This window comes from Notamacropus eugenii, chromosome 1, assembly GCF_028372415.1.
Source record: "Notamacropus eugenii isolate mMacEug1 chromosome 1, mMacEug1.pri_v2, whole genome shotgun sequence".
NCBI lineage: Eukaryota > Metazoa > Chordata > Mammalia > Diprotodontia > Macropodidae > Notamacropus > Notamacropus eugenii.
In genome coordinates this window covers 720,465,331-720,490,033 of record NC_092872.1, presented here as the reverse complement: position 1 = coordinate 720,490,033, position 24,703 = coordinate 720,465,331, and the positions used below count along the sequence as shown (strand labels likewise).

The 24,703-nt window shown below is 40.7% G+C and overlaps 2 long non-coding RNA genes across 3 annotated transcripts in view; one reads left to right on the top strand and one right to left on the bottom strand.

Moving 5' to 3' along the window:
* The window catches only part of LOC140522166 (uncharacterized), a 518,496-nt gene that overhangs the window by 226,520 nt on the left and 267,273 nt on the right, over positions 1-24,703 (bottom strand). The gene's annotated exons all lie outside the window — the stretch shown is intronic.
* The window catches only part of LOC140522125 (uncharacterized), a 384,637-nt gene continuing 364,847 nt past the window's right edge, over positions 4,914-24,703 (top strand). Inside the window, exons 1-2 of one of the 2 annotated variants that reach the window (XR_011973219.1) lie at positions 4,914-5,332; positions 14,907-15,017. This is a non-coding gene — a long non-coding RNA (uncharacterized lncRNA). The remainder of the gene's footprint in view (positions 5,333-14,906; positions 15,018-24,703) is intronic. The other variant, XR_011973220.1, reaches the window with a different exon arrangement.

Here is a 24,703-nt window from a genome sequence, read left to right as displayed (position 1 = left end):
TAAGCATTCCTAAGGAAATGACCAGAGCTGAACAACAAATGGGTCTGTAAATACAAGACCCAAGAGAAACATCCAAAGGTAAATAGGAAAGAGAAAACAAAAGGTCCCATGAGGTTAAATTGTTCATATTCTTACATTGGAAGAGGATACTTGGAACTCTGAAGAACTTTATGACTATTAGGGCAATTAGAGTATACATTGACAGTATACGTTAATTGTGATAGGGTGATATTGAAGAAAACAAAACTAAGGAGTGAGAAAGAGAATGACACTGCAAGAAGAAGGAAGGGAAAGGTACATGGGGGTGAATTATCTCACAGAAAAGAAGCAAAGAAGAGCTATTACAGTGAAGGGGAACACAGGGGAGGTGGGAATGGAGGGCTTGAGTCTTTCTTTCTCCTATCAAAAAGAGGGAATAATATACATGCTGAGATGGGTACAGATATCTAACTCATCCTACCGGGAAGTAGAAAGGGACTTGGATAAGGGGGGAGGGGAGAGACTGATAGAAGGGTAAACTGGAGGAGGTACTGGTCAGAGGCAAAACAGTGGTGAGGAGAGAGGGTAAAAGGTCAAAGAAAGAGAGAGTGAGAAGGGGACATAGGATGGAGGGATATATACAGGTATCATAACTGCAAATATGAATGCAGTTGACTCAATCACAAAATGCATTAACAGTCATGAAACAGGTAATTTTGGTTGTACTAAATTTGAGTTGTTTTTTTTTTTTCAGAAATAAAATCAATACAACCAAGATTACAGGGAAACTTGACAACTGGGAAAAAATTGATAAATATATCAAATATTTAGATAAAGTACTGAGTCAAAATTTATAAGAATGCAAGTCACAAACCAATTGATAAATGGTGAAAGGATATGAATAGGCAGTTTACAAACAAAGAAATCAAAGCTATTTATAATCATATTAAAATTTTCTGAAGGAGTACTGATTAGAAAAATGCAACTTAAAACAACTCTCAAATTAAAACCAAACTCATACCTATTAAACTGACTAATAAAACAGGAAAGGGAAATGATAAATATTTCAGGGAAATAGGAAAATTGAGGCACTATTGCATTGTTGCTGGATTTGTGAACTGATTCACTCATCATGGAAAGTAATGTGGAAGTATACTCAAAATGCTATATAAGGTGGATGCCCTTTGACCCAGCAACAACATTACGAACTCGCTATCCAAAAAATACTTTTTTAAACAGGTAGAAAAGACCTACTCATACGAGAGTATTTATAATAACTCTTTCTGTGGTGACAAAGTATTTGAAATTGAGGAGATGCCCATGAATTGGGGAATGCCTTTACAAACTGTACCATATGATTGCAATGAAATACTATTGAGTTACAGAAAATGACAAGGAGGATGATTTCAGAAAAACCTAGAAACACTGAAATGAACTGATGCAGAATAAACTGATGCAGGATGACATTTTACAAAGTAACAGCGATATTGTATGATGAACAGCAGCGACAACTTAGCTATTCTCAGCTATATAATAAACTAAGACTATCTGAAGGATTCATGATGAAAAATGCTCTCTCCCTCCATAGAAGGAACTGATTCAGAATACTAGACCCAAAGCATACTAGTTTTCGCTTGCTTTCTTTTTCATTCACTTTTCCCTCAATGAAATGACAAATATGAAAATACTTTACATAATTGCATATGTCAAACCTGTTTTAGATTGTTTCCCGTCTGTAGGATGGGTAAGAGGAAGGAGACAGGTACAAAATTGTGACCTCAAAATTTAGGAATAAAAATATTTTACATGGAATTGGGGAAAAATGAAATATTGTTTCAAAAAAGACTAAAAGCCAATGGCAGCTAGGAGACATAGTAGATTGCCAGGCCTGGAGTCAGGAGGATCTGAGTTCAAATTTAGCCTCAGACATTTTTCTAGCAATGTGACCCTAGCAAGTCTCTTCCCCCTGTTTTCTCAGTTCCTCCTATGTAAAATGTGCTGGAGAAAGAAATGGGGAAACCCTCCAGTATCTCTGCCAAGAAAACCCCAATGTGTCACAAAGAGTCAGACAAGACTAAAACAACTGGAAAACAACAAATAGCCATTCCCCAATAGATAAATGGTTAAAGGATCTGAACAAAAAATTATCAGAAGCAACTGTCAAGAATCCCCAGCCATATGAAAAAATGCCCAAAACACTAAGAAGAGAAAAGTAAACCACAGCACTGAGAATTCATCTCACACTCTGCAAAACGGACAGCAATGACAATAGCACCAGCCAATGCTGGAGGAGCTGTGGGAAGCTGGGCACACAAACACACTGTGGATGCAGCTATGGAATGGGAGAAGATCATGGAGATATAAGTTCAAATGCGGCCTCAGACACTGACTAGTTATGTGACCCTGGTTGGTAACTCACTGAATCTGTTGGCCTCAGTTTCCTGAACTGTGATAAAAAGATAAGAAGAGCAACTACTCTATAGGGCTGCTGTGAAGATGGTTAAAAGTAGATTGGAGGGAGAAAGTAATTCACTCTCCTGGGTCTCTGCCTTTGAGCCCTAGACCTGTTTGATAAGAACTGAGTGTCTCCTTTAGGACAGCCCTTTCTTTACCCCACTGGAAAAGAAAACTCCCAGAATATTGAATAGTTCCCAAACTCAGTCCTTTCCTATATCCTCTCTAACAAGGGAAGTGCTAAGCCCTTAACAAATGCTAACTAAGTAACAGCTAAAGAAGGCATTCTTTTCTTTGGCCTGGTCCAAACAGCTCAGCTAAGGGACTTTGAACGTGGGAATGTGAACCAGAAGCCAACTTAACCTGTTCTCTAGAGTTGCCATATTTTCCAAAAACACAGGAGCACAGTATGCAAGAGGCCAGGAGCCCTGGCTCATAGCATTTACTCCTGTCACCTCCCTCACTGCCCCCTCAGTGTGCCCTTGATGATGCCCAACTACAAGACAGGGTGCAACTGACAGATTAACTATTTGTGTAGATCACACCATGGAGCATAACAGAGCATCCTGTCTTCCACGTGTGCCAGGGAGAGCTTGGCCAAAGAAGCAAAGGGGAGGGGGAACGCAGTCCTATGGATATGCAGGGGAGGGGTGCCAGGCATAGATACAGGACCAAAGACAAGACCACTACAGAGCAGAGGAATGAGTGGAGAGGTCTTAGGAGGGCAGCCACTGGGGATGAGGTGTAGTTCGTGATTGTGATACCAATATGCCATGGATTAATTCAAAGGACAGAGAACAGAGTGGTGTTACTACCATTTTCAATGTCCTGCCTACTTTCATAAAGAAACAGTCGATAGAGGATTGCCAGACTTGCAGACAATCCTCTTTGTCTGTGGAAATGGCCACTTTGGGGGTCAAATCTGTAGAGAGAGTGCACTCACCTGGGGTGGGGGTCTGCAGCTGTCCAGGGCCATTCCTTCTGGCTCCACACACTCCCAGATTGGGCCAGGCTTTGGTCTTCTGCAGACTGAGCTGGGGAGACAGAAGGATTGCTGGGCAGGAGGCTGGGCTACGGGGATTTACAGGGAGTGAGGCCCTGCCCTCAGCAGAGAGAATGAAGCCCAGAGGCAGGGTCAGGATAGAAATAGATGGTCCCACTCTCTCCCATTCCTCTTTTTTCCTCTTCCCCTCCCCAGTTTTCACTCAGATCACCAAGAGGTAGAAGGGGCTTGGGATCCTACATGGGACAACAGCAGTCAGAGGCTCAGTGGCTCCTGAATCAGAGATTTCCCTCTGATTGGGTAGGGGACCAGGAACCCGAAAGGGCAACCCAGCTCCTGAAGAATAATCCCTTCAATTGCATCTCAAGGTGGCCCTCATTCAGCCCAGCCCTCCATTGTGGGTTACCTTGGAAACACCCCAGGCTATTAATCTTCCTCCAGACCCCTTCTCCTTTACCTCAGGATCACCACAGGCAATTTGCCACCCCTCAAACCTATCCCTAAACTTCATACTATCTTTACTTTTTCCCTATAAAAGTCAGTCTTGACCAGACCAAAAGGGCAGATTAAAAAAAAAAAACAAAACATCTCACCCTCCTTTATTTACTGGCAACACAATCAGCCTAGTCTCTGAATGAAAAAAGGCTTGAGGGGCCCAATTCCTTGGAGGCAGATCCAGGCCTTCACACTGGCAATTCCAGGGTCACTCAAGCCTTTCACTTGTGTTTTACTCAAGAGAGGATTCCTGGATCCCTGAGGGGAATTTTGTGAAAAGCTGACAAAATCTTAAATGGGGGTAGCCCCAGATTCTTGAGAAGTGAATGGGAGTCTGGAAAAGAGATAGCAGTAGGAAGCCTCTCCAGGAACCAGGTTGTGGGGGAAGGATTGCTCCAGGGGGACCTGGAGCTAGACTCACCACATGGTCAGAAGGGAAGGACGAGACCCAATGGGATGAACAGCCAGCGGGTCTGTGAGGGGCTGGCTCAGACCTACCTGGCACCTGCAGCCACAGAAATGGCCTCCAGAAGGCAGAGATCTCAGGTCCAAGAGAAGACAACGTGATCCGAGATCTGAGGAAATAAGGCAGAGGGAGCTCCAGTCCAAGGGTAAAATGCAGAGAGATCTCAGCACAAGTTCCAGTTTTCACCCAGCACACTCAGAGAGGCTCCTCCCAGCCTCTGAGGCCCGGTTTCCTCCAATTACACCCAGATTCAGACACTCAGGACCCTACTTCCCTCTCCTTCCGAAGACCTGCCCTCCATCAAGTGGATACAGCCTTGACTACTGGGATGACCCCTCTTCTGCCCTAGACTCCACCCAGACCTCCAAACTCCACCTCAGAGCTCCTGTTCCACCTGGACCACCCCCCACCAGGCTGGTAAGCTCTGAGGGCTCCTCCTCCCCCATCAAACTCACACCTGATTTCTTATTGGAGGAAAGATTCAGGACTCTAGGAGCTGGGAGGGGGTGAACAAGGCAGAGGCAAGCTGGAGATTTCCAGGCAAGCAAGTGCTTCACAGCCAAAGGGAGCTTAGTTTGAGAATGGAGGTTATTCACCAAATGCAAGCAGTTTGATTAGCATTCTCCTAATTTGAATTAGAATGTGGCTCATTGAAAATCAGATTTTCTGAATTCGGCATTGAAGGGCATGTGTTTAGTGATGAGGTTGAGGGGTGCTGGGGACCCTGGAATACCGATATGCTGGGTCCTCCTCAAATGAATTCCACACAAGCTTTATTAAAGCCAAAGAAAACAAAGTTTATTAAAGATTCACCACCTTAGGTTGACTCTTAAGGAATCTAAGCAGTTGGAAAGCTTGTATTCCACAAGTCGGCCAGATAGATTCTTCCATTAGACAGAGCCTGAGCTGGATTGAATGTGAGCACCTTCATGGAGGTAAGATGGACCTTAAATACAGAAAAGAGTGTAGGAGGGATCTGGGGGGGGGGAGGTGTGGTCTGGTAGTCTTGGGTGATGGGAGGAAGGCTTTAGGGAGGGTCTTGAGGAGATTGGGGTGACTAGTGATGTGGTTGGGTGGGATGTACGAGGGGCAATCCAGAGGTAACAGACAATGGAAGGCCAGGCTAGGCCAAGAGGAATCGATTTGAATGTGAAAGATTCAGGAGGAACTGGCTACAGATTTGAGTATGAAAGGCCGGGTTAAGTGGCAAGATTAATGGGGAACCTATCTGCAAAGGCCAGGTGGGGAGCTTCAAAGAGAGTTCAAGGAGGTTTCCAGAGTCTGAACACCATCACTGGCACAAATGGAAGGGGAATCCAAGGAGCCACCCCCCAAAGGCCAGACTTTCTGGGGGCCTTTCAGACTAATGGGACAAAAGCTCTCCCAATCCAAGGGAAAGTCTTGGCTTGGGCTTGTACCTCATCATTCCCCCCTCAAACACATTAGACCCAAATTCTTTTGTGGTAAGGGGCGAAGGCCTCAGCTTCTAAATCTGCTTCCTGCTGGCAGGGGGTGTAGAGCTGTCCCTGCCTCTATGGGGCCTGTTCAAGGTGTCAAATTTCAGAACCTGGGCTGTGCCAGGTCCAGTGGGCTGGAGACCTAGGATTCAGTTGGAGGTTGGTATATAGCCTGGGTTGTCATCTGCAAGTAGATGGCTTGCACTCTGCAAAAGACAAACCCAGCAAGGAGGTTAAATAAAGATAAAACAGGCATACAAGGAGTATAAAGAAAAGACAGTTTCCCTGGCACAAAAGATAATGTTTCGGGAGAAAAATTAAAGACGACTATGGCAAGGCCAAAACATACAAGGGCATGTTTGATAGGGGAGGCTTTTGCTGGCAGATATCCCCTTTCTTTCCAGATTGCTCCATGGGTACATAGAACAAGGAAAGCATATTTTGAGTAAATAAAAACAACAGCTGGCCTGCGGTCAGGTCCTAAGGAATGGGTTAAGACTCCCAAAGCCTGTCCTCTCCTTTCATCAACATAGAGTGAAAGGTTTTCTAGCTTGGGTAGAACCAGTGCTGAAGTGGTGGTCAAATTAGTTTTCAGAGTCTCAAAAGCTTTAGCCTGGTCTGAGTCAGGGCCTTGAGGAGGGTCATAAAGGGGTTGAGCAAAAAACTGAAAGTAGCAATGCAGAGTCTCCAAAATCCAGCCATGCCTAAAAACACTGACACTTGTTTCTTAGTGGCTGGAACAGGGATAGACTGGATGGTCCTTTTTCTCTCAGAGCTTGGAGAATGAGAGGTGGGCCTGAGTTCAGGGCCTAGATACTTTATGCACTGGCATGCTATCTGGACTTTGTTCAAAGAGACCCTATAACCTTCAATGCCCAAGAAATTAAGGGCTTCAGTGGCAGCAGCCAAAGAACCCGCCTGGGTGGGGCTACAGATAAGAATATCCCACACACACTGAATTAAGCTACTACCTGTTAGTTTCAGGTCCTTTACGTCCCTTACTGAAACCTGGCCAAATAAAGGAGGGTTACATGGAAAGGCAAAAATAAATTGTGAGTATTGTCCTTGAGGCTTTTTTGCAGGAAGGATTGCAGTGTTGCATGGAGATGAACAAGAGACAAGGATTTTATACTTAAGGAATTTTTCAATGAAAGGTTGTAGTTCTTCCCAGGCCTCAGCTTTAATCAGATACTGGCTGAGATGGAGGAGCACTTTAGGGTCTGAGAGGCTAACAACAGGTGGGGTGGAAGAAGTAGCTCCCTCTGGAGTTCCCAGATCCCAAGCAATTGGCTGCACTGTCACCCACCCTCTCAAGAGAACATGGGGAGATTTAGTGAACAGAGGGAAAAAGAAGATGGGAGGATTAACTAGAGAAAATTGGCTCCCCCAACTTCACCATTAGCCTCCTTTCCAGCAAGGGGACAGAGCAACAGGAGGACATAAGGAAGGAATGTTTAAACAACAGATCCTCAAGTAGGCTGGAGACATTCTTGAGTTTCCCCTTCAATGTCTATGACCCAAGGGGTCAAGGGGTGGTTAGGGCCAGAGTAACTGGCTAAAGCAGAGAACTTAACCATCTTAAGGTGGGTAACCTTACCTTCAGTCTTTGTTTTTGCCCAGGGCTTGGTGAGAGAGGTGGAGAAAGTGTGAGCACTGCCACCACCCAGACTTTCCCATTGTTCCAAGTCATCAGAAGACTGGAGAACAGGGTATTGGGGGCAGCTCCACCACTTTATCAACCTGAGGGGCCCTTCAGACAAATGGGACAAAAGTCCTTTCAAACCAAGGGAAAAATGTCTTGGCTTGGGTTTCTATCTCATCAACTACTTTAAGCAACTTGTGTCCCAGGGCTTAGATGTGGTAACCCAAAGCATTTGGTCAGTCTCCAAAGAATGAGAATCTACGTCTGTTCTACTTTTCCTAAAAGCTGTTACTATTTTTCTTCTTTAGATTAAATACATCCAATTCAATACTTAGCAGCTTTTCAACATTGCAATCACATTCTCTAACAGTTCAATTCACCATTTCACAGCATCCAGATCAAAAGAGAATTGAATTTCCGAAGAACATAATTGCATCACCCTCTAGGTATGATTTTTAAAGTTCACATTACTTACCAAATAATTTCCTAAAACCACAATAAAATTTTGAAGCATAACAAAAGTAACATTACAGATTGAAAACAAATTTTACTGTTCTGACCAGAAAACTTAAAACAAGACTTGTTGCCATTTAAATGACATCAATTCAGTTGAATATATTCTCCAAATTGTCGACTTACGCATTTTGTCCAGCTATGATGCAAACACTCTAGATTGATTGTCATGTTTTATAAAAATATTTGTATCAGAAAGTTTTGTTCTACCAAAGATCAAAATGAGTGCCCATCAACTGTTGAATAGGTAAAGAAATTACAATGTATTCGTTCAAAGGAATATTATTGAAGGATAATGAGAAACATCAGGATTTCAAGGAGAAAAGCTGTATTTTTATTTATTTTATTTTTTATTTTATTTTTTTTATTAATTTATTCAACTTTTAACATTCATTTTCACAAAATTTTGGGTTCCAAATTTTCTCCCCATTTCTCCCCTCCCCCACCCCAAAACACCCAGCATTCTAATTGCCCCTATCACCAATCTGCCCTCTCTTCTATCATCCATCCCTTCGCTTGTCCCCATTTTCTCTTTGTCCTGTAGGGCCAGATAACTTTCTATTCCCCTTTACCTGTATTTTTTATTCCATAGTAACGAGAACAGTACTCGACAGTTGATCCTAAAACTTTGAGTTCCAACTTCTCTTCATCCCTCCCTCCCCACCCCTTCCCTTTGGAAGGCAAGCAATTCAATATAGGCCATATCTGTGTAGTTTTGCAAATGACTTCCATAATAATCATGTTGTGTAAGACTAACTGTATTTCCCTCCATCCTATCCTGCCCCCCACTGCTTCTATTCTCCCTTTTGATCCTGTCCCTCCCCAAGAGTGTTGACTTCTAATTGCTCCCTCCTCCCACTGCCCTCCCTTCCATCATCCCCCCCACCCTGCTTATCCCCTTCTCCCCCACTTTCCTGTACTGTAAGATAGGTTTTCATACCAAATTGAGTGTGCATTTTATTCCTTCATTTAGTCGAATGTGATGGAGTCAACTTCATGTTTTTCTCTCACCTCCTTTTTACCTCCACTAAAAAGTCTTTTGCTTGCCTCTTTTATGAGAAATAATTTGCCTCATTCCATTTCTCCCTTTCTCCTCCCAATATATTTCTCTCTCACCACTTAATTTCGTTTTTTAAGATATAATCCCATCCTATTCAATTCACTCTGTGCTCTCTGTCTCTGTGTGTGTGTGTGCATGTGTGTGTAATCCCACGCATTACCCAGATACTGAAAAGTTTCAAGAGTTACAAATATTTTCTTTCCATGTAGGAAGGTAAACAGTTCAACTTTAGTAAGTCCCTTGTGACTTCTCTTAGCTGCTTACTTTTTCATAATTCTCTTCATTCTTGTGTTTGAAAGTCAAATTTTCTTTTCAGCTTTGGTCTTTTCATCAAGAATGCTTGAAAGTCCCCAATTTCATTGAAAGATCATTTTTTCGCCTGAAGTATTATACTCAGTTTTGCTGGGTAGGTGATTCTTGGTTTTAGTCCCAGTTCCTTTGACTTCTGGAATATCCTATTCCACGCCCTTCGATCCCTTAATGTAGAACCTGCTAGATCTTGTGTTATCCTGATTGTATTTCCACAATACTTGAATTGTTTCTTTCTAGCTGCTTGCAATCTTTTCTCCTTGACCAGGGAACTCTGGAATTTGGCCACGATGTTCCTAGCAGTTTCTCTTTTTGGATCTCTTTCAGGAGGTTTCTTTCAATATTTATTTTGCTCCCTGGTTCTAGAATCTCAGGGCAGTTTTCCTTGATAATTTCATGAAAGATGATGTCTAGGCTCTTTTTTTGATCATACCTTTCAGGTAGTCCCATAATTTTTAAATTGTCTCTCCTGGATCTATTTTCCAGGTCAGTTGTTTTTCCAATGAGATATTTCACATTATCTTCCATTTTGTCATTCTGTTAGTTTTGTTTTGTGATTTCTTCGTTTCTCACAAAGTCATTAGCCTCCATCTGTTCCATTCTAATTTTGAAAGAACTGTTTTCTTCAGTGAGCTTTTGAACCTCCTTTTCCATTTGGCTAATTCTGCTTTTGAAAGCATTCTTCCCCTCATTGGCTTTTTGAATCTCTTTTGCCAATTGAGTTAGCCTATTTTTCAAGGTGTTATTTTCTTCAGCATTTTTTTGGGTCTCCTTTAGCAAGGTGTTGACCTGCTTCTCATACTTTTCTTTCATCTCTCTCATTTCTCTTCCCAGTTTTTCCTCCACCTCTCTTACTTGATTTTCAAAATCCTTTTTGAGCTCTTCCATGGCCTAAGCCCATGGTATATTTATTTTCGATGTGTGGGATACACAAGCCTTGGCTTCTGTGTCTTTCCCTGATGGTAAGCATTGTTCTTCCTCATCAGAAAGGAAGGGAGGAGATATCTGTTCACCAAGAAAGTAACCTTCTGTGGTCTTATTTTTTTTTCCCCCTTTTCTGGACATTTTCTCAGCCCATGACTTGACTTCTGAGTTTTCTTTCCGCAGCCACCACACCTCCAGATCCGCCCAGCCAGCGCTTGGGGTCTGAGATTTAAATGCTGCTTCCCAGCCTCAGGGCTTTGGGTGGGGGCAGGGCTGTTGTTCAGTGTGAGATTAAGTTCAGGTGCTCAGGTAGGGGCAGGGCTGCCTCACCGCTCGGTTCCCTCTGGGGGTTTATGCAGACACCTTCAACAGTGGATCCAGGCTCCTGCCTGCTTTGGGAGCCCTTGTCCTCTGCTGCTGCCTCCCAAGGGGGCCTTAGTTACGGGGACAATCCACTCCCCTCTCGACCAGCCAAAGAGACCCTCTCACCGACCCTTCTCACTTGTGGGTGGAGAGACCCACGAGGCTACTGGAGATTCCGTCCCTGAGGCCCGCTCAGATTTGCTCCCCTCAGCGCTGCGCGGCTGAGGCAGGGCTGGGCTCTGCTCCAGGTCCAGTGCACTATGGACCTTTTGCATCAGGTTTTCAGGATTCTCTGGAACAGAAATCTCATCTACTGTGTTGTTCTGTGTCTTCTGCTGCTCCAGAATTTGTTGGGAGTTCTTCTTTCCAGATATCTTATGGGCTTCAGAGCTAGCATATGTGTGTCTTTCTACTCCTCCATCTTGGCTCCCAGAAAAGCTGTATCTTGAGGGATTTAATCAGAGTAAGTACATTTCGATGTTTAATGAGGTTTCTTATGTAGGGAAATCTATTGAGGGCTTGAGCAAGAGACTTAATCTTGTTAATTAGATCCCTAACTTTTATTTCCAGCAAGATTTTTCCCACAAATACTTAAGTACTGTTCAAATCCAAGGAAAACCATTCAATACCACAGCAACAATTCTATCTTCCAACCACTGACTCCAAAGAGGCCAATGTTATATGAAACCATAAAACTGCAAAAAAAATACTCTAGGGAAAAGGCAGAGGGGGGTGACATTCCACACAATCAGTCAAAATGTGAATCTGCAGATGACCGAGGCCCAAGTCCTGAGCTTCTACCTGCAAAATTCAGACTCAAATGGAAGAAAACAGGGAAAACCATTAGACCCTAAAGATATGATAAAATAGGATGACTTATGGATAGGAAATGACAGTGATGCATAGAGTGAGGGGATTAGGTCTGGGAGACAGAGTGGCTGAAGAGCCATTAACAGAGGTTCCTAACATTGTACAGGAGGCAACAACTAAATATATTCCAAAGAAATAGAGCAACAAATCAAAATGGCTGTTTGATGAGGCCTTACAAATAGCTAAGGAAAGAAGGAAAGGGAAAAGAAAAGGGGAGATTTCCCCCAAATTAATTCATAATTTATGAGATTAGCAAGGAGAGATGAGGTTTTCTTGAATGAGCATTGCAACAAAATAGAACAATTGAATGGGAAAGACAAAAGACCTTTGCAAGAAAATTTAAGTTATCAAGGGAGTATTACTTGAAAACATGGGCATAAGGACTACTGGAGCCAAGATGGTAAGGTGAAGCACTGACTTGTCTAGGCTCTTCCAGATTCCCTTGAAAATAACCTTGCAATAATGGCTCAGAATCAGTTGTAGAGGAGTGAACCAGATTGCCAGCCTAGGACAGCTTGAAGAGTGAGCAGGAAAGGTGTCTCACCACAGTGGGAGAGTGCAGTAAAGTGAAGAAGCCACTGGCAGGCTTCACCCTAGGGGGTCATGGCACATTTTAGGGAAGTCTTGAGAAACCTTGGGGTTTCTGAGATAAATTGAATCCCTTTTTAGGGTTTCATGCACTATATGAAATATACAATGTCTGATGAAGCCTGTGCTACAGGGAGAGAGGACAGCTCATTAATTAGATCCATCAGTTTTATCTCTAGGAAGATTTCTTCAGCATACATTTGCAGCACACAAACAAAAATTTATGAGATTCAGGTGATGACCTTCCCACAATTGTGGCTTTTACAAGGCTTCCTTCTACTGTGAATATTGTGCTCTCTACTGACCTGCCTCTTCCAAGGAAGGGCAGGTCCTCATTCAGCACATTCATAAGTCTTCTCTCCACTAGGAATCCTTGATATGAAGGAAGAGATGATCTCTGGCTGCAGACCTTCCCTGACTCCAGACAGTGCTTGACTATTAGGTGAAATTTCTGATGTCTAACATGCTCCATAGTCCATCTGAATGTCTTTGTACATTCATTTTGGGAATATGATTGTTATCTCAGGTGAATTCTGATAGGAAATAACTGATTACATTAATGAGATATGACCTCTAGAATGGATTTTCTGATGTGAGAGATGAATATTTCTCCCATATAAATAAACAATTAATGAATTAGGACTAAAGTTTTTCCCCATTTCCTCATTCAGAGATTGGCCACTGTGATTCAACCAATCTTTGAAGGGCAGGGTTGATGATCAGAAGAAATCATAGGCAAGACTTGCACAACTGTGAAAATTTAGATCTGATCAAAATTTAAACAGATTTTATTCTAGGTGAATTCTGGCCCATTGTGTTTTATTCAAACAGGTCTGAGGGGCAGTGGACCCATCTGGTCCAGATTGCCCTAGGTAAGGGCGATCTGGATAGACGTAAATCTCTTTCTCCAAAATAGAGTCAAGGTTCATGCCACTCCGCCCCCCACAAACGAATCCCTCATTAGAATGAGTCCAAATCTCATTATAATACTTATTTTCTCATTAAGTTTTAACTAATCAGAATTGATTTATGCCTGTAGGAAACTCCCACTTATCTGAGGCATGTAAGTGTTGAAAGGGCTCCATGATTCATCTCTGGTTTGTAAGAGATAGCTAAATGACCACTGTTTATTAATTATTAACTGGCCATAATTAAATGATTACCCGGAAATTATGTCTCTTCAGCTTTGCTTTCATCAGCATTGTATAGTAAAGTTAGAGTGTATCTAAAAAGTTTTGTCACATTTGATATCTCTCTTGTGTGTCTGCTACATGCAGCAAGTAGGGAGTTTAGTCTGAAAGTTTAGTTTTCTGAAAGCCTTTCTGCATTGCTTAAATTCATAAGGTTGCTCTCCATTGTGGATTCTCTGATGCACAGCAAGAGTGGAGCTAGAACTCAAAACCTTTCTACATTCATTACATTCGTAAGGTTTCTCTCCAGTGTGGGTTCTCTGGTGTACAGCAAAATGAGAGTTTCATCTGAAAGCCTTTCCACATTGATTGCATTCATAAGGTTTCTCTCCAGTGTGGATTCTCTGGTGTGCAGCAAGAATGGAGCTATATGTGAAAGGCTTTCCACATTGAGAACATTCATAATGTTTCTCCCCCTTATGGATTTTCTGATGTACAGTGAGATCATGTTTAAATCTGAATGCATTTCCACAGTGATTACATTCATAAGGTTTCTCACCATTGTGGATTCTCTGATGTTCAGAAAACTCAGAGCTCTGTGGGAATGCCTTAAGAAGTTTATCATATTCATAAGGTTGCTCTCTAGTCTCCATGCTCTGATGTACAGCAAGACTAGAGCTGCAACTCCCAGCCTTTTCACACTGATTACATTTATGAGGTTTCCTCTCACTGTGAATACTGTGATGAAAAAGGAAGGATGAGTGTTCACTGAAAGATTCAGCACATTCGTGAGACTCATGTGTTTTCTCTCCAGTATGACTTTTTTGAAAGTAAATCAGGGATGACTGTTGACCCATGGTTTGCCCACAACGATGACAACCATAAGGTTTCTCTCTTGTGTGGATTCCATCATTTATAGCATAGAGTTCTCTCCCAGTGAAGTCACAGTAGCTATCACCCATGAGGTTTTTTTGGTGTCTTTCCTTCACAGAAATCCTTAGCTTTTCAGTAGTCTCTTTCCTTCTAGGTCTAATCGTTCCTTCTGCAAAAAAACAAATAGTAAAACATATATACAGAGACACATGTACACACACATACAACTATAAACCTTTCCCTCCATTGCAGGAAAAGAAACTGATCTACATGATCCTTCCCCAGGTGCAGATAAAAGTCTTCAAAGACACAATCACAATTGTTTGAAAATGCCATTACTCAGATTTGTAGGATAACTTGACTTGCAAAGAGCTTTGCAGACAGTCATATTGGAGCCTCAGAAATACCTGTGAAAATGGCAGACTCAATGTTCTTACTACAACATAATGTCAGGCCATGAGCTCAGAATGGCTGAGTGATAATGAAAACTATCCCTACAGCTGAGACTAGAACAAAAATCCTACAAGTGGGAATGTTCTGTCCACAGAACTAGATGGGCCTTCTCCATGGTACTTACTTTTGTTCTACCTTTTTTTAAGAAACAATGTTATCTTTTAGTATGCTCGACTTTTTTCTCCCTTCCCTTTGGGTCTTCTTATTCTCTGAGACACAAAAATAGTGAAATTAGGCCAATTTAAGCCTACAGTGGGGTTTTTAAGTTCAAGGGGAAAGAAGAGTCAATCACTATCAATATGGTAACCTCTGTTGCCTTATTTTTAGAAACTGCCATGGCAACTGAGCAATGACAATGCTGATGAGTCAATAGCCAGCAACACTGGATCAGAGCTACCACCAGAAAGAAGTTTGGGACCCACTGAAGGCTCAGATACAGTAAGTTTTTATTACCAATAAAATATTTCCAAATTAAAATATGTACTTTTAAAAAGCAAAATAATATTATGCATGTAACAGACAACAGTATGTAATAAACATAATTTTTATATGTACTCAAAAAACAAAAGTACAGGTGACTCACTTCATTGCAATATTTGCTTTGCTGCTGAGATTTGGAATTGATTCTGTAATATCTCTGAGGTGTACCTGGATTTTTTCTTGTCCTGATTTGAATCTTTTTTCCCTAATTCTCCTCTCCTTAAACTATTATTTCACTCCTTGAATTCCCCTTTATTCCACTGTATCCCATTGGACTAGATATCTTTCTGCTACCAAAAACTCTCCTTTCCCTGGATCACCTAAGACCAAGGTTCCTGATCTCTTGCTTTTTCTCAACCATTTTCATGTTTCTATGACAGACTGGCAGCTCCTTGACAGCAGGGACTGCACCTTTTCCCTTCCTAAAATGTGGTGAGGTGCCTCGAAAACTGGAGCTGCTTAATCCATGCTTATTGACTGACTGGTCCATGACTGACATCAGGCCCCAGATACTACCTGAATTCCTATGTTCTGGTCTGTTTCTTATTTGGCAAATGCAGGTTCTAGCCTCAGCCCTGTTACTCTCTTGCACCTTATCTCCTATTTGAGTGAACTTTATCTGGTCCTAACCCTCATGGGACCAGATGAGGTCTATACTAAAGACTGCAGAGACTTCTTTTAAGGCTCCTGAAGTATCTTATACTATGGAACACCTAGGAATTTCTACTACTCACATCATCAGACTGAGAGTGGCTGTCAAATTCAATGAATCTGCCCAACAATTCTGCAAGAAGGGGCCAAAGATTGAGTCTTAGAGATCAAAGAAGGGACACAGGTAGATGATTTAGGTAAAGCATATATTTGAATTAATTCTAAGTGAGGCCACAGCCTTTGCTAGTACTTAGATGCTGCTGAATGGAGAGACAATCATAAAACTAGGCTGCCTGGGTACACTACAAACTTAGGGTACGTATCTTCAGGGTGGACCTCACTGTGACAAGGGTATCCTTTGACCTTTCCCTGACTTCCTTGGGGTAGTTAGGTGGTGCACTGGAGAGAGCACTGGTTAGGAAGACTCAAGTCAAATCTAGCTTCAGACCCTTACTAGAGTTAGGACCCTGGGCAAGTCACTTAAGGCTCTTACCCTTGATTTCCTCATCTGTAAAAGGAGCCTGAAAAATAAATGGGAAAAAACTCCAGTATCTTTTCCAAGAAAATCCCAAATGGCATTATGACTCACAAATGACTGAAGGGATTGAAAACCATGTACCTCAGTCCTTATCTGGTTCACCACAGGAGCTTTTCCAATTCCTTTAATTTTTTTCACGACTAACCTGTATTGCTTGTTCCCACTCTCCACCCCTCCACTCACCTTCTCAGCAGAGAAATTTGTCTTCTATTTTTTCTTTGAAAAAATTGGGTACTTTATTTGTGTGAAAAGTAACTTTTGATTGTGTTCATATAGTCCCTGGGTTTGTTTTGCCAGGTAAACTCCAAAATATTTTAGTGTCTACCCTAGCTTTAAATGTGATTTCTTTTTCTATCTCTTGCTGTTGGACTTTGTTACTAATATATAGGAATGCAGAAGATTTGTATGGGTTTATTTTGTAACTTGCAACTTTTCCAAAGTTGTCTAGAATTTGAAGTATTTTTGTATTTGAATCTCTGGGATTCTCTAAGTGTATCATATCATCTGCAAAGAGTGATAACTTAGTTTCTTCTTTGCCTATTCTAATTCCTTCAATTTCTTTATCTTGTCTAATTGCTATAGCTAACATTTCTAGTACCATATTGAATATGATAGTGGTGAAAATGGATCTCCATGTTTCACCCCTGATCTTATTGGAAATGCACCTAGTTTATCTCCATTGCATATAATGCTTGCTGAAGGTTTTAGGTATATACTGCTTATTATTTTATGGAAAGTTCTCTTTATTCCTATGTTGTCCAGTGTTTTTAATAGGAATGTGTGCTGTATTTTGTCAAAAGCTTTTTCTGCATCTATTGAGATAATCAAGTGGTTTCTGTTAGTTTTGTTGTTGATATGATCGATAATGCTAATAGTTTTCCTAATATTGAACCAGCTCTGCGTTTCTGGTATGAATACTACCTGGTCATAATGTATTATTCTCGTGATAAGATGCTGTATTTGTTTTGCTAAAATCTTATTTAAAATAGTCTATATAGTATTGGAATTAACTGTTCTTTAAATGTTTGATAGAATTTACTTGTAAATCCATCTGGCCCTGGAGATTTTTTCCTAGGGAGTTCATTAATGGATTGTTCAATTTCTTTTTCTGAGATGGGGTTGTTTAAGCATTCAACTCCCTCTTCTGTTAATCTGGGCAATTTCTATTATTTAACATACTCATCCATCTCATTTAGATTGTCGAATTTATGGACATAAAGTTGGGCAATGTAATTTCTAATTATTGTTTTAATTTCCTGCTCATTGGAGATGAGGTCACCCCTTTTATTTTTGATATTAGTAATTTGTTTTTTTTCTTTTTTTAATCAAATTAATCAAAAGTTTATCAATTTTATTAGTTTTTTCATAAAACCAACGATTGGTTTTATTTATTAGTTCAATAGTTTTCTTAATTTCAATTTTATTAATCTCTCCTTTGGTTTTCAGTATTTCTAATTGGGTATTTACTTGGGGATCTGCAATTTGTTCTTTTTCTAGCTTTTTCAGCTGCATACTCAAGTCATTGATCTCCTCTTTCTGTATTTTATTCATGTAGGCATTCAAACACATAAGGTTTCCCCTAAGAGCTGCTTTTGCAGTATCCCATAAGATTTGGTAGGTTATCTCATTATTGTCATTCTCTTGAATGAAGTTGTTGATTGTTTCTATGATTTGTTGTTTAACCCACTCCTTCTTTAGGATTAGATTATTTAGTTTTGAATTAATTTTTGGTTTATCTTTCCATGGCCTTGTATTACATATAATTTTTACTGCATTATGATCTGAGAAGGATGCATTAACTATCTCTGCCTTTCTGCACTGGACTGTGATGTTTTTATGCTCTAGAACATGGCCAATTTTTGTATATGTGCCATGTACCACTGAGAAAAAGGTATATTCCTTTCTATTTCCATTTCAATTTTCTCCAGAGATCTATGATATCTACCTTATCCAGAGTTTTATTTATCTCCTTAACCTCTTTCTTGTTTATTTTGAGGTTAGATTGATCCAGTTCAGAGAGGGGGAGGTTGAGGTGCCCCAGCAGTATAGTTTTGCTGTCTATTTCTTCCTTTGCCTCCTCCAACCTCTCCTCTAAGAATTTGGATGCTATACCACTTGAAGCATAAATGTTTAGTAATGACATTGCTACAACGCATTTTAGCAGGATATGGTTTATTTCCTTATCTCTTTTGATTAGATCTATTTCTGCTTTTGCTTTGTCTGAGATTAGGATTGCTACCCCTGCCTTTCCTGCATCAGCTGAAGCACAATATATTCTGCTCCAACCTTTTACCTTCACCCTGTGTGTATCCCCCCATTTCAAATGTGTTTCTTGTAAACAACATATTGTTCGATTATGATCCAAAATATCAAAGGGATTAATGAAAAGAAATGCTAGGAAAGGTGGCCTAGCACTACCAGATCTCAAATTGTATTATAAAGCAGCAATTATCAAAACCACTTGGTACTGGCTAAGAAACAGAAGAGTAGACAAGTGGAATAGGCTAGGTACTCACGACACAGTGGGCAATGAATATAGCAAACTACTGTTTGATAAACCCAAGGACCCCAGCTTCTGGGATAAGAATTCAATGTTTGATAAAAATTGCTGGGAAAAGTGGATAACAGTGTGGTGGAAACTACACCTAGACCAATGCCTGACAGTGTACGCAAGAATAAAGTCCAAATGGGTACATGATCTAGGTATAAAGATTGATACTATGGACAAATTGGAGGAGCAAGGAATACTGTAATTATGAGATTTATGGAGAAAGGAAGAATTTTTGACTAAAGAAGAGGTAGAAAGCATTATGAAGTGCAAAATGGATAATTTTGATTACATTAAACTGAAAAGTTTATGCACAACCAAACCCAATGCAACCAAAATTCAGAGGGATGTAGTATATTGGGAAAGAATTTTTACATCTAATCTCAGGAATAAAGGCTTCATTTCTAGAATACATAGAGAACTAAGTCAAATGTACAACAATACAAGTCATTCCCCAAATGATAAATGGTCAAAGGATATGAACAAGCAATTTTCAGAGGAAGAAATTAAAGATATGTATAATCATATGAAAAAATACTCTAAAGCACTTTTGATTAGAGAGATGCAAATGAAAACAACTCTGAGGTACCACATCACACCTATCAGGCTGACTAACATGACAAAACAGGAAGATGATAAATGTTGGAGAGGATGTGGGAGAGTTGGAACAGTAATTCATTGTTGGTGGAGCTGTGAGCTCCTCCAACCATTCTGGAGAGTGGTTTGGAACTATTCCCAATGGGCTACAAAAATGTGCATACCCTTTGACCCAGCAATATCATTTCTAGGACTATATCCCCAAGAGATCATAAAAATGGGAAAGGGTCCCACATGTACAAAAATATTTATAGCAGCACTCTTTGTAGTGGCCAAAAACTGGAAATCAAGGGGATGCCCATCAACTGGGGAATGGCTGAATAAATTATGGTATGTAAATGTAATGGAATACTGTTGTGCTATAAGAAATGATGAAGAAGAAGACTTCAGAGATGCCTGGAAAGACTTTTATGATCTGATGCTGAGTGAAGGGAGCAGAACCAGGAGAACTTTGTGCACAGCAATGACTACAGTGTGTGAGAGTTTTGTTCTGGTAGGCTTGGAACTTCATAGCAATGCATGGACTTAAAAAAAAATCCCAAAGGTCTTCTAAGGCAAAATGCCCTCAACATCCAGAGAAAGAACTATGGAATTAAACTGCAGAATGTAGCAGAATTTTTTTGCATGTGTATTATGTTTTGGTTTGTTATATGATTTCTCCCATTCATTTTGGTTAATCTATACAGCGTGACTATAGTTAAAATGTATTTAATGGGAATGTATGTGTGGATCCTATATAGAACTGTAGGCCATCTTGGGGAGGGAGGGGGAAGATGTAGGGTAGGTAGGGAAAAAAATCTTAAGTTTTATTCTAGTGATTGTAGAACACTAAAAATAAATAAAATTTAAAAAGAAAAGAAAAAATTGGATACTTATCAAGAACTATCTTATCCTCCTCATCTTCTATGAGTCAGATGAAATGATGTTCCATCTTCTAGCTAAAGGAAACACCTCTCCACATTTAAACCAATTGATTCCAGGACTTTATCTTCCTCAGTATACTGCCCCCTCCAGCATTCCCTTTTTTCACTACTTTCCAGTCTCTCCCACACTAATGACTCCTTCCCTACTACTACAAACCATTTCTCTCTAATGCTCAAAACATGATCACTTGACCCAGAGATATTTTTCCAGTGTCTTTCTTCCACTTCTCGGCTAAATAGCAGGAGGTACAACTGGTGTCTCCAACTCCTTTCTCTGAAATTCTCTGCAGTCTAGCTCCCAGTTTCATTGTTCAACTGAAATTCTTCTCTCCAAAATTACCAAAAACCTGCAAGTTGTTAAATTCACTAGTCATTTCTTCATCCTCAACTTTCTTTCCGTCTCTACAGCTTTTCATAGGCAATCACGCTTCTTTTTCTCTCTCACTCTTTCTGGGATTTAGCAACACTAATCTCATTGTTCCCCAAACCAAACTCATTCTCTTTCCTTTAACCCTCCCATCTTCCTACTTTCCTAATGCTCTCCAATGCATCCTCCCATTAGAGCAGGCTCATAAATGAGGTGTCATGCATTCCTCACTGACTTTCACAAACACTTCTGTCCCCCATATTCAATCTTCTCCTAAGTCCTCTGGTTTCACCCAAATAACATCTCTCCCATACACCCCCTTCTCTCCCAACACTTCCACTGTCTTGATTCAGGTTCCAAACACCACACACCAGAGTTATTCCAAGAACCTTATACTTGGTCCAGCTGCTTCAACTGTCCCTACACTCCACCATTCACTTACAAAGATCATCTTCCTAAAATTCTTAACTGACCATATCACCATATTCTCAACAATCTCCTGTGGCTCCCTAGGAAGATGATCTAATATAAAATCTGTTCTAAAGCTATTAATAATCCACCTTCTCTTTACATACCACTCTCCTGTTCTTGTAAATATTCTTTTGCTTCACATCCCCACCAAACGTGCTATAATCCACTGGTATGGGCCTCACTTGTGTTCTGTGAAGAGGCCACTCCGCCTTCCAAATGTTTGGGCTTTCTAAGCCATCTCCAGACATGGAATGCCATCCCAGCTTCCCTGAAACCCCAGCTAGAGCCCACCCTCCACAATAAGCCTTTCCAGTCCTCCTTCACTATAGTACATTCCCTCTCTCAATGAGATCCAATGTCTTGTTTGTAACAGGTTTCTAAATGATTGCTGGCATGTCATGTGCCCACACAGTCCATGAACACCAGGAGAGCAAGGGATGTTCCTTGTATCTCTTTATATTGCTTAAGAGAGGGTATGGCACATAGCAGCAACTTTCTAAGTCTTCATTGATAAGAAAAATGCCTAAGAAAGAGACCATATTTAAAAACCTAACCCCCTTTTGCACTTCCAGGTAAGTTCCATGGCCCCAAATTCTAAACAATGCATTTTTTTTTGATCATAGATTTATCAGTAGGAGAAAGCTTATTTGCATAGTATCTAACTTTCTAATTTTACAGATGGAGAAACTGAGAATCAGTGGGGTTCAGTGACTTGTGCACAGACTCACTGCTAAAAGTCTCTGAAAAAGAATCCCAATTCAGGTGTTCCTTCCCCCAAATCTAGCACTTGCTTTGCTACAACACCAAGAGACACAGCTCTCATGTGCCTGCTTTTACCTCACTCTCCTGGACAGCAGCTCCTCAGGCCTTCTTTTTCCAGCATCAATGGCACCTCCCTTTCCTCCAAATAAGAAACCAAATATTCTCTGGGAACTGGAAGCCCTGATAATGTGTGAAAAGGAATGAACATGGAGAAATATTTAGAATTTAGTTCTCTTTAGGGAAAACAGTGTACATACAAAGCTACTCCATTTAGAGAATCACTCCTTCATGTTCACAAACATCTGGCTTATTCTTCCCTTAATGGTTGTAATGCAAGTAACCAAAACAGGATGTGCCAGATCAGCATTCAGCTCCAGCAGACTAGAGCTTGATGGATCAGCTCTGGCTCTGTCTCCTCCTCAACTCCTCACCCCATGAAACTTATAAAAATCTGGTTACTGTTCATTCACCAAATCACTGCTCTTCTGGTGAGATTCTCCTTTTGGGGAACTTGATGAACCTTAGTTAGTCAAATTCTAACTCTTGGCCAGTCTCTTTTTCCTGCCATTGTTAGGGGTATGCAATCAAGGATGACAAGATGTTGGCCAGAAGTCCTTAAGCATGGTTTCCACAGCATTTATTTTTGAGAACTTTGGGGAAATGTGGGGAAGATCATGGAGCCAACTGGGAATCAGAAAATTTGAACATAGTGCAGCTTCTTGATAGGAAGATGGACTCATTGCAGAGTTCCCATTATCTAGAAATTAGAGGCAGCTTGTAGTATAGTGGAGAGAGGCCTGAGACTAGAGTGAGGAATGCCAGGGTTTAAATCCAGCCTCAGACAGTTACTAAATGTGTGTGTCTGGAAAAGTCACTTAACCTATGTTTGCTTCAGTTTTCTCAAATGCCAGATGGGGATAACAGTATGAGCCAATAACATAATATTGTAAAGAAAAGACTTAACCCCACAGCTGATGAACAGAAAGTGAAAAGAAAGGCTCATCTCCCTCTGTCCTTTCCCACCACCTGTGTTGTATACTGGAGGCAATTTAAAGAAAGATTAAGGACAAATGTGAGACACTAGGCACAACTAGAAATTGTGACGTACAAAGTGATGCTTCTCAAAAAGAAGGATATCCTAAATACTTGGCCCATCCCAAAGAGGAAGAGGTTACAAAGAGAAGCAGGTTGAACACTTTTCAGATATTTGGTAGACAAAATTAATATCCAGGGAGAGGTTGGGCTAAATACTCCATAGGATTAGTTCTACATCTGAGATGCTTTCACACTGACCTACCTCAAGCTACCTAGGATTGCCAAGAGACAGTTTCAGGAGCAACAACAGAACATACATGTTATCTTCATACCATGTACTGACCTTCTAGAGGAAAACCAGGCAGCAGAAACACCCTGTCTCTTGGACACTGGAGACCAGAACATTTCCCTTTCTAGTAATAGATAAGTGCTCCAATGTCAGCACACTGAAAAATGAAGATATTTCCTTTGGTAGCAGAATAAGAGTGGCCAGGGGAAATGTCCTTACCCAGGGAAAGCTGGTTGTGGGTATTCTCCAGCACGACTGCCTTGTAAAACTGCTTCTGAGAATGGTCTAAGAGGTCCCATTCCTCAGGGGTGAAGTCCACAGACACATCTTGGAATGTCACCAGCTCCGAAACCATCAAGAATCACAAGATTTAGACCTGAGAAACACTCCAGAATTCAGGCAGTCTAACCCTCATCAAGTGAGAAGAGGAAACTGAAGCACAAAAAGGGAACTAACCTAAAAGTCTTATCCTAGTTTAGTGAGAATCAACATTTAAAACCAGTCATTAAGAGGTCAATGAAAACTTGAGAGACATATTTGATATGATCAATTGGAATAAAGTGGAGGAATGTCTTACTATGGAATCTGGGACAAATGTGTCTTTTGTCTGTGAGACAGAAAAACCAAAAGAAGAGAGAGAAAAGTGAAATTTCTTCCTTATCAGAAAGGATAAAAAATAATATTTTATCAACAATGTTCTGTCAGGTTTGTGAGAAGCTGACAAGTAGAGCATGTTCTGGGATGTGAGGGGGAGAATGTTTGATTATAGAAAAGAGAGAGAAGAAAAAGAAAAAAATCTGGTTAATTTCCTGAAAGTCTGAAACAAAGTCTTATCTAGATAAAACATGGAAAGGATTCATAAGATAAGACTAATTACAATCTAGACTGAACTGAAGGAGATGAGACTTTCCAGCCAAGTGAAGGAGAATTATCTGTTATTACAGTGTCTTGGGGCTGCCCTTTGTATAATATGTCATGGCCAAAACATCTAATGTCTTTTCTTCATGATTGCTTTCATTTCTCAATAACATATATTTCCTTATGAAAGTATTTAGCCAGAGTTGTTCATTTTTGTTGTTCTTTGTGTTCAAAGCAGACCAAAAGGACATCACTATGTAAGGGTTAAAGTACAATGTGTCTGACCATAGATGATCAGACTAATAGAGTCCACAAGGCTCTACCACAGGTTGGGAACAAATAGTGCTCATGAACATTTAGGGTGGAGAGGCCTCCCAATTTCCACATCTCACTATTCTTTTGAAATATTGCAATTCTGCTTTGCTAGCACAGCTTGTTCTTTGATGTTCATAAGCTATGCTGGGTGGTCCTTTGTCATCATCTCCCATGTCTCACCACTGATTCCAAAATTCTTCAGAGAGACCTTGGGAATATGGCCTTCTACTATGTCTTCTGACCACACTGAGTGGCTTCTGTGCATGTGTTCTCCATGAAATAGTCTTTTA